The following is a 10668-nucleotide window of genomic DNA, read 5'->3' on the forward strand; positions in this document are numbered from 1 at the left end:
AATAATATAATATAAATGTATAGAAATATATAGAAATATATATTATATCAATATATATTATTATTTACATATATTTATAAATATATATTATGTATTATATATTATATTATTTATAAATATATATAATATATAATATATATTATATATATTTATAAATAATATAAATTTTTATAAATAATATAAAATTATATATATTTATATTTATATAATATATGCTTTATATTATATAAATATTTTTTATATTATTAATAATTAATATATATTTATATTATTAATATATACAGGATTATTTCTTATCTCTTTTAAAAAGAGAACTATGAGAGGCATTAAGGTTAAATAATTTGTCCAAATGTTGTGTGTATGTGTGTGTATATATATGTATAACTTATATTTATACTCTTTGTCATAATCTAAAGAAATATTCTAATTTTTTTTACTGTACTTTAGTTTCTAGGTTACATGTGCAGATCATGCAGGATTGCTGCATAGGTACATACATGGCAAGATGGTTTGCTACCCCCATGCCCCCGTCACCTATATCTGGCATTTCTCCCCATGTTACCTCTCCCCAACCTCCCCAAACCCCCATTGCTTGTTTTTGTCAGGTTTGTCAAAGATCAGATGGTTGTAGATGTCTGGTGTTGCTTCTGAGGCCTATGTTCTGTTCCATTGGTCTATGTCTCTGTTTTTGTACCAGTACCATGCTGTTTTGATTACTGTGTCCTTGTGGTATAGTTTGAAGGCAGGCAGCATGATGCCTCCAGCTTTGTTCTTTTAGCTTAGGGTTGTTTTGGCTATGTGGGCTCTCTTTTGGTTCCATATGAAGTTTAAGGTGTTTTTTTCCAGTTCCGTGAAGAAGGTCATTGGTAGTTTGATGGGGATAGCATTGAATCTATAAATTACTTTGGGTAGTATGGCCATTTTCATGATGTTGATTCTTCCCAACCATGAGCATGGAATGTTTTTCCATCTGTTTGTGTCCACTTTTATTTCCTTGATCAGTGGTTTGTAGTTCTCCTTGAAGAGGTCCTTTACATCCTTTGTTAGTTGTATTCCTAGGTATATTATTGTTTTTGTAGCTATTGTGATTGTGAGTTCACTTTTGACTTGGCTCTCTGTTTGTCTGTTATTGGTATATAGTAATGCTTGTGATTTCTGCACATTGATTTTGTATGCTGAGACTTTGCTGAAGTTGCTTATCAGCTTCAGGAGATTTTGTGCTGAGACAATGGGGTCTTCTAAATATACAATCAGTCATCTATAAATAGAGACAATATGGCTTCCTGTTTTCCTAATTGAATATCCTTTATTTCTTCTTCTTGCCTGATTGCTCTGGTTATAACTTCCAATACTATATTAAATAGGAGTGGTGAGAGAGGGCATCCTTGTCTTGTGCCAGTTTTCAAAGGGAATGCTTCAATTTTTTTTTCCATTCAATATGATATTGGCTATGGGTTTGTTGTAAATAGCTTTTATTATTTTGTGATATGTTCTATCGATACCTAGTTTATCAAGGGTTTTAGCATAAAGGGCTGTTGAATTTTTTCGAAGGCCTTCTCTGCATCTATTGAGATAATCATGTGGTTTTTGTTTTTGGTTCTGTTTATGTGGTGGATTATGTTTATAGACTTGCGTATGTTGAACCAGCCTTGCATCCCTGGGATGAAGCCTACTTGATCATGATGAATAAGCTTTTTGATTTGCTGTTACATTCTGTTTGCCAATATTTTATTGAAGACTTTTGTGTCAGTGTTCATCATGCATATTGGCCTGAAGTTTTCTTTTTTTGTTGTGTCTCTGCCTGGTTTTAGTATTAGGATGATGTTGGGCTCATAAGATGAGTTGGGGAGGATTCTTTCTTTTTGTATTGTTTGGAATAGTTTGAGGAGGAATGGTACCAGCTCTTCTTTGTACCTCTGGTAGAGTTCGGCTGTAAACACATCTGGAATACACTTTTTTTGGTGTCTAGGCTATTAATTGTTGCCCCAGCTTTAGCCCTTGTTATTGGTCTATTCAGGGTTTCAACTTCTTCCTGGTTTAGTCTTAGGAGAGTGCAAGTGTCCAGGAATTTATCCATTTCTTCCAGATTTACTGGTTTGTGTGCATAAAGTTGTTTGTAGTAATCTCTGATAGTAGTTTATATTTCTGTGGAATCGGTGGTGATGTCCTCTTTATCATTTTTTATTGCATTTATTTGATTCTTCTCTCTTTTCTTTATTATTAGTCTGGCTAGTGGTCTATCTATTTTGTTGATCTTTTCGAAAAATCAGTTCCTGGATTTATTGATTTATTGAAGAGTTTTTTGTGTCTCTATCTCCTTCAGTTCTGCTCTGATGTTAGTTATTTCTTGTCTTCTGTTAGCTTTTGAATTTTTTTGATCTTGCTCCTCTAACTCTTTCAATTTTGATCATAGGGTGTTGATTTTAGTCCTCTCCTTGCTCCTCATATGGGCATTTATTGCTATGAATTTCCCTCTAGACACTGCTTTAAATGTGTCCCAGATATTCTGATATGTTGTGCCTTCATTCTCGTTGGTTTCAAAGAACATCTTTATTTCTGCCTTCATTTATTGTTTATTCAGTCGACATTCATGAGCCAGTTGTTCAGTTTCCATGAAGTTGTGTGGTTTTGAGTGAGTTTCTTAATCCTCAGTTCTAATTTGATTGCACCGTGGTCTGAGAGACTGTTATGATTTCTGACTTTTGCATTTGCTAAGGAGTGATTTACTTCCAATTATGTGGTTGATTTTAGAGTAATTGCAACGTGGTGCTGAGAAGAATGTATATTCTGTGGATTTGGGGTTGAGAGTTCTGGAAATGTCTATTAAATTCGCTTGGTCCAGATCTGTATTCAAGCCCTGGATTTCTGTCTTGTTGATCTGTCTAGTATTGACAGTGGAGTGTTAAAGTCACGCACTATTATTGCGTGGGAGTCTAAGTCTCTTTGTAGGTTGTTAAGGACTTGCTTTATGTACCTGGGTGCTCCTGTATTGGGTGCATATATATTTAGAATAGTTAGCTCTTCTTGTTGTATTGATCCTTTTACCATTATGTAATGCCCTTCTTTGCCTCTTCTGATTTTTGTTGATTTAAAGTCCTTTTTATCAGAGACTAGGATTGCCACCCCTGCTTTTTTTTTTTTTTTTTTTTTTTTTTTTTTTCCTTTTTTTTTTTTTTTTTTTCCTCTCCATTTGCTTGGTAAATCTTCTTCCATCCCTTTATTTTGAGTCTATGTGTGTCTTTGCACACGAGATGGGTCTCCTGAATACAGCACACTGATGGTTCTTAGCTTTTTATCCAATTTGCCGATCTGTGTGTCTTTTGATTGGGGCATTTAGTCTGTTTACATTTAATGTTTAAATTATGTATGAATTTGATCCTGCCATTTATTACTAGTTGGTAGTTTTTCCCTTTGGTTGGTGTAGTTTCTTCATTGCATCATTGGTCTTAAAAATATGGAACACTTCACAAATTTGCATGTCATCCTTGCACAGGGGCCATGCTAATCTTCTCTGTATCATTCCAATTTTAGTATATGTGCTGCCAATATTTGTGAACACAAATATTCTAACGTTTTCCAGAGCCATGTTCAGTGGCTTTTGCCTGCAATTCCAGCTACTTGGGAGGCTGAGGAAGGAGGATTGATTGAGGCCAGGAGTTCAAGACCAGCCTGGGTAACATAGCAAGACCCCAACTCTAAAAAAGATTAAAAACTTATCCAGGCATGATGGTACATACTTGTAATCCCAGCTACTGGAGAAGTTGAGGAAGGAGAATCCCTTGAGCCCAGGAGGTGTAGCAGGGAATGAATAAGCCATAATCACACCATTACACTCTAGGCTGAGAGACAGAGGGAGAACTTGACCCTAAAAAAGAAAAAAAAATCAATTTAACAACAGGCATCTGATTGTATGCTCTGTACAATAATTAATCCTCTTTGGCTCATTCCTATTCAGCAAAGGCATTAACATACTTACCATACATTCTGTTATTTCACAGTTTTATACTAGGTAAATATTGCTAATATACTTAAGAATAAAGAAAGTAGTTTTAATGTTTTCTAGATCAACTTCTGACAATATAAGACAGTTAATTGTATAGAGAAGTATAGCTTTCTCTAGTGCTGATCATTTACAGTCTTTTTTTTTTTTTTTGAGACTTAGTCTTGCTCTGTCACCGGGCTGGAGTGCAGTGATGTGATCTCAGCTCACTGCAACCTCCATCTCCTGGGTTTAAGTGATTCTCCTGCCTCAGCCTCCTGAGTAGTGGGTCTATAGGCATGTACAACCACACCCAGCTAATTTTTGTATTTTTTTAGTAGAGACAGGCTTTCACCATGTTGGTCAAAATGGTCCCGATCTCTTGACCTCTTGATCCACCCGCCTTGGCCTCCCAAAGTGAGCCACCGAGCTCAGCCTGTTGTACAGTCTTAATGTCTATGATTTTATAACTATTGCATCTCTATAACCCATAATATTTTTATCTATATTTCTAAATTGATATTATGCCACTTTTCTCTTTTTTAACAAATACCAGTTTTTTAAGTGACAAGATGATCCTTATTTCTCTCACAAAATCAATGTCAGTAGATTATCATATCTACCTCTGCTCCTTTTCTTTAAAGTTTTTCCTAAAAATAGATTACTAAACAGACTTGGGAAGGCATATAACAGTCACTAAAATAAAAGACGTCACACATCTCCTACAGCTAATTTATTTGGGGTTTTCTGTCTGTTCCTTCCAGGGTTTCTCTAAGCTTAAAGGTGGTAATGGCTCCTCAGTTGTTAGCTGCAAGGAATTTACCTCATCCTGTTGTGTTTTTTCTACTCCTGCCCACATCTCTCTTAATGAATAGTCTCTCCATTGACTCCATAACAAACTGTTAGCCCCTCAATAAATTTATCGTTAGTAAATCTTTTATTCAGTGATGCAGAATCTGAGAATTACTCATAGTGGTAATTTATAGAGATAATCAAATACCATTAAAAATACTTTGGCATCTGGTTTTCTCTATATCTCTAAAGGTTTTTGTTTGTTTGTTTTCTTATTTTTAGAGCTACTACATATAGGCATGATAAATCAATCTGAAAGAAAAAAGCATTGTAATAGTATTAGTAATAACATTGAGTAGAGCCAATCAGCAATAAAAAGGCACAAACTACTGACACACAAAGTTGAGTTTCACAGACATAATGCTGTGTGAGTGATCAAACACAAAATAAGCACAAACTATATTAAGCCATTTATGTGAAGCCATACCATGATCAAACTAATTTATAGTGAGAGAAACCAGAACAGACAATACTTGGAGAGGCAGACTGACTAAAAAGTGGAACAAGGGAATTTTCTGGGGGTGGTCCACTGCTGTATGTTTTCATAGAAATGTTGGCATTTGTCAAAATTAATTAAACTTATACAATGTATGTACATCACACCTAAATAAAGAGATAATCTATAAAAATTATGTAAGTAACATGAGTGTTGAGTGCTTTGTTGTTGACAGCCTCTGATTCAGGAAGTTAGCCACATGGAATTGGGGTTGCTGAGGAAGAGCCCTGTCTGTACCAGTTCCACATTAACTGCCGTGGACATAGGTTCATCACGTATTTCTGTTTGGCCAAGATTGTTCCCATTTATGTGTGTTTCCCAATGCATTCGTTAATTTCACCTCCCATCACTCTCAAAAGTGTCCCAGTTTGAAACATAAATAATATGGTCATATTAGAATTCATTAGCCACAAGAGAAAGCAAAACCCCAGCTGGACTGACAGAATGAGTTAGCTTCACAGGCTCCTCAGCAAACTTAGTGAAATTTACATAAGCATCTCATTCCCATTTATGAACTCCTAATCTGTAGTGCTCAATATCAGAAAATGCCTCTTGAGACATTCTTTCTTACTCTTTTCCCCAGTCAACCCTCTATTTGCATCTTTTAATCCATAGTTTCAAATCTTTATTCAATTGAAAAAAAAGTCTCTGAAAATCTGAACTTGACAATCAAATAATTACAGAAGGCTAATTCCCAAGTTATTTAAACTCAATCAATAAAAAACACCATTCAACATCTTCCTTCAGAAACCAGCTTCTCCCATAATGTCTAACATTGTTCTTAGTTGACAGCATACTAAAGTAGCTTAAAAAAGAACCCAAAATGTAACACAAGTAGACATATATTTATTTCTTGTTTCTTTGGGGAGAAGGTGAGAAAATTACCATTACTCTCCATGATTTAACCCAGGCTGAGAGCAGCTCCACTATCTTCAATATATAATTTCCAGTGTTGGGCCTTACCCTCCCAGGTAGTCAAAGAGGAGAAACAAGCATGAAATAAAATAAATAGGGGGAGAGAGGGATCATGGATATAACAGAGTAGGTATTCACAGGACGCACATTATTCCTCACTTTGTATTACCTGGACACAATCACATGACCAGATCCAACTGCAAGGAAATATGAATAATGTAATGTACATGTATGCCAGGAGAAGGGACGAACACGGATTTTGATAGACGGAGAGCAATCTCTGCCACATTTGCTGATAATCTCCATATGGGTCTTCTTAATTCTCCTTTTTTCTATGGTACATTATTTATATTACAGATACAGAAGAATTATAGTAAAATATATCACACTATGTACTTTGCTGATACAACTTCTTCAGTTCTCTATTAGATTTATTATATAATCCAAATTCTGATGGATGGACTCTAAGGTTCTATATATAACAGGTCCTGACTCAAATGACACAGCCTTGAACTTGCCAAATGTGTTCCTTGTGTGAGGTCTCTGTATTAACTGCTACTTTATCTAATTTTCCCCATACATTAATCATAATAGTTATAATTACGTTCAACAATGTAAAACCAAAAATTCTGCCACAGTGGTTTTTACAAAAGAGATTCATTTTTCTTGCACAGCAAGTTTTAAGGGTAGAGTGTCTAGAAATTTTCTGGAGGCTTAACCATAATGGAAATGAATCAGGATCCTTCTAACCTTCGGCACTGCCGTTTTTTGTGTAAGCCTTTTGTTCTTGTGAAAGAAAGCCGTGTGGTCTACCTCCAGGCATCTCATCCATGTAAAGGGAGGAATACAGAGGAAGTCCTCAAAGTCTTCTTCCTCCAAGAATTTGTTTATATATTCTGTTAGGCAAGCCCTATTTTCATACTTATTTCTTCCTCACATAGACACAAAATATTCCATGTTGACATTTCTATATGCAAAGAAGGTTGAACTTCTTACCTTTTATAATAGTAAAAGCAGGAATGAGAAGCATTGTATGTAGTTTTTGGATCACAATTACAGCATCTTCTAAATCCCAGATCTTCAGAAGCACATTTGCTGATAATCATTCAGTCTTAGATTAAATATCACCTCTTTGAAGAGATCCTCTATGTTTATAATTTCCTATGTACCACCCTGTATTATTCTTTACTTTGCTATATTCCAAGACGCTAATTTTTGTAGAGCGCCTCAGTTGAATCCTTCACCTCTGACTTGCAGTCAGTGAGAGATTTTGGAGAATGGTAAAGGCCGATTGTGAGTGACGCCTCTCCCAGCCCCCTCCTGCTTATCCTAAAGTTGTGTCTGCTCCAATGTCCTGCAGCTCCTCTTTGTCACACATCTGCTACAGCTAATTTATTTGGGCTCCTCTGCCTGTTCCTCCAGGGTTTCTTTAGGCTTAAGGTGGTAATGGCTCCTCTGTTGTTAGCGCCAAGGAATTTACCCCATCCTGTTGGGTTTTTTTTGTACTCCTGCCCACATCTCTCTTTATGAATAGTCTCTCCATCAAATTTTTTAATCTCCCCATTTGAGAGGGCCGTTGATTTCTTGCCAGCAATCTAACATACCTTTTAAATTACCAAGTATAAGTCAGGTCATAAATAGCCCTATTCTCATCATTCTTTTTTTTTTTAACCCTCTTTTTTAAACCTGCAAATGATTTACCATTATCTGAAATGATTTGATGATGTATACAACTTTTACCTCTCCCTAGTGCAAGCTCCTTAAGAATAGGTACCATACCTGTTTTGTTTCTGTTTTTTATGTCTAGTACCTAGGATACAGACTGCTGTACAATTTTTGTTCAAGATTTGTTGAATAAACACTAAATGTTAAAGTCATATTTGTTGATTGAATGCTGCTTGGAGTTCCTCCTCCTGAAATAACCTGAGATCCCACACGCCTTTAGTTCAACACCATACCACCTAGTGAGTTACCAAGAACACCTCTCTATACTAAATGTATCTTCAGTTGAAGTCTACCCCTTCTCTAGATTTCCAAACTCATTCTCATCACGAAGTTTTACAGTGGCTTCCAATTTCTACATAAATCATTTTTTCTTTTTCAGTGAAGATTTCTATTTTTTTTTTCTATACTGTGGTCATAATTGTCTTTGGCCATGTAAACTTTCACTAAAAGCAGTGAAGTCTATTTCAAAATTAAAGGAAAAAATATATGATTACTGGTGATAAAGGACACAAAAGACACCTTACTTTGGTTTCTTAGCTGTGGACAAACTGGCAAATGTTTTTCATTCTCAGAATATTTATGCTAATATGGCTTTATATATGTCATAGTTCTAAATTTGATGTCAAAGAGTATTTTCTGACATTGGTTCAGAAATAGGTTAAATAGTCTATCACACTTTTAGAGGTATTAATGGTTTCATTTTCTGCTCAGGGCAGTTCCTTAATAACTGTCTTTCGCTGAAATACTTTCATACTCAGAAATTAAGACTGCAGAGAGATTTAGCTGTGCTCTGAAGCATAAACATTCAAAACACAATAGGCAGTAGGCAATTTCAGAGTTTATAATGGAGAGATTGTATATCAATTGAAAAATGCATAAACAAAATGTAGTCTGACATAGGTATCACATTCAGGGTGATCACAGCCTTGTTTAAGTCAGATGGACTTATTTACTTGTTTTGTTATTGTGATATTTATTACATCATTTTGGGATGAAATCAAGTCTTTTCCTTTCCATTAATAAAGTGTTAACACACACACATGAAAATTATTCAGAAAATGTACCAGAAAGAATATTATTAAAAACACAGAAGAAGGTCAAGGTTAGAGAGATCAGACTGAGCTTGAACTTCCTGGGAAAAAAAATGACAAATGAGAAATGTTAAAAGACTTTATGTTTTCAATTATAAGGTGGTAAACATTAGAAGAGTGCTAAATAGCCCTTAGGTTTATGTTGAGAATAATAATCAGTTTCTGAGGAAAGCCAACATAGAAGGAATCAATAACTGATTTTTCAATAAAATATTTAAAGGGCTTGACCCACCTGTGATCAGAGTGTCATGGCTCCATATGCTTCATTCTGTTTAACTCTTCTGTTCTCCAAAATTCTATGTTGCCTTTCAAGGGAGGTATCACAATTTACACAAAGGTAGACAGGCATCACCTGCTGTCCTGCTCACCAGCTGCCACAGTGCAGCTCAGCAAATTACTCTCCGGCTCTTGTCTTAGTATAGTTTCACAATAAGCAATCCAAAATAAGATTAAGGAAGAGAATTTCAAGGGGATTTAAAGAGTAGAAAGAGAAATTCCAGCAAAAGCACGGTTTTTGGTAAATGCATTTTTTAAATTAAGGACCTCCCCAGTATATTTGAAACTTAAAATCGTAATATATTTTGAAATAAATGGTTACTTTCAAAATGGCAGAACAATTTCGTTCAACTTAAAATTTTAAAATGGAACCGTCTATTATTGTAAATTTACCCCACTTCTCTTTACTTAATCACTGGTTTCATTTTGTGTCTCTATTTTGCCAAAAGTCTAAAAATGGAATGCATATGTGACTCCTTGGTTCACTGAGTATTATAGCACTCAACTGTGCAGCATGCCACTAGCAGTGCTGTTGACCAATTAAAGGATATGTTATTGTTTTGGAAGGCGGGATGGCTCATTTTCATTTCTCTTTTAATTCACTTTGAATCAAGACTTTAAGATTCGCAAGTCTTAACACATTTGCAAGTGTTCAGAAGAGACGGCATTTACATAGCCAGCTGCATGTGGTTCGTAACAAGTACCGTATTTCACGGTGTGCAACGTTCAGGATGGGGAAGAAAAAGATACAACCCTTACATGTGCATAGGGCCATAATACACTTTAAGCTGATGAACTTAAATGAGAACCAAAAGATAACATAATTTCATAGTCTTCAGTCAGCAGGGAAATGGCTCCATACAGAAGAGCCAGTGAGACGAATAGAAATCATAGTAGAATGTTTCTTTCCATCTTTCTCATACCACTGTGCCTGACCCACAAACATATTTAAAAAACAATCTTAGAATAATCTCTTTTCACTACAGGTGAAGGACAGAAAGAGTGAAAATTGAGATATATCTTAATTATGCTACACTGTACTAGTTAATCCTCTAGAAGCTGGTTGCAGAGCAGGCAACTGTTAACTATTCATAGTTCAATTGATGAGGGCACCTATAAAGATTTTTCATCTTAAGTGTTCAGAATTCAAAATTACTACTGCAGAGTTACAGAGAAAAAGGAACATTTTCTCCTTCCTTGGTTATAAGAAATGCATTGCATTATTTTAGTGGTTGTCGATTAAACACAAATTAAGACATAAGTAGTATTAAATCTGCAAAATCACCTTCTTAATTGGATACTAGCTTACTTATTTAATTCACATCTCTGAAAAT

The 10668-nt window shown here is 35.2% G+C and overlaps 1 non-coding gene across 1 annotated transcript; it reads right to left on the bottom strand.

The window, feature by feature from the left end:
• Nucleotides 1-3448: 3448 nt before the first annotated feature.
• Nucleotides 3449-3559, bottom strand: LOC119473874. Its single transcript, XR_005203123.1, has one exon. It is a non-coding gene; the product is annotated as a U6 spliceosomal RNA (small nuclear RNA).
• Between the last annotated feature and the right edge of the window lie 7109 nt (nucleotides 3560-10668).

The sequence above is a fragment of the Cebus imitator genome, unplaced genomic scaffold, assembly GCF_001604975.1.
Source record: "Cebus imitator isolate Cc_AM_T3 unplaced genomic scaffold, Cebus_imitator-1.0 Scaffold190, whole genome shotgun sequence".
Lineage (NCBI taxonomy): Eukaryota > Metazoa > Chordata > Mammalia > Primates > Cebidae > Cebus > Cebus imitator.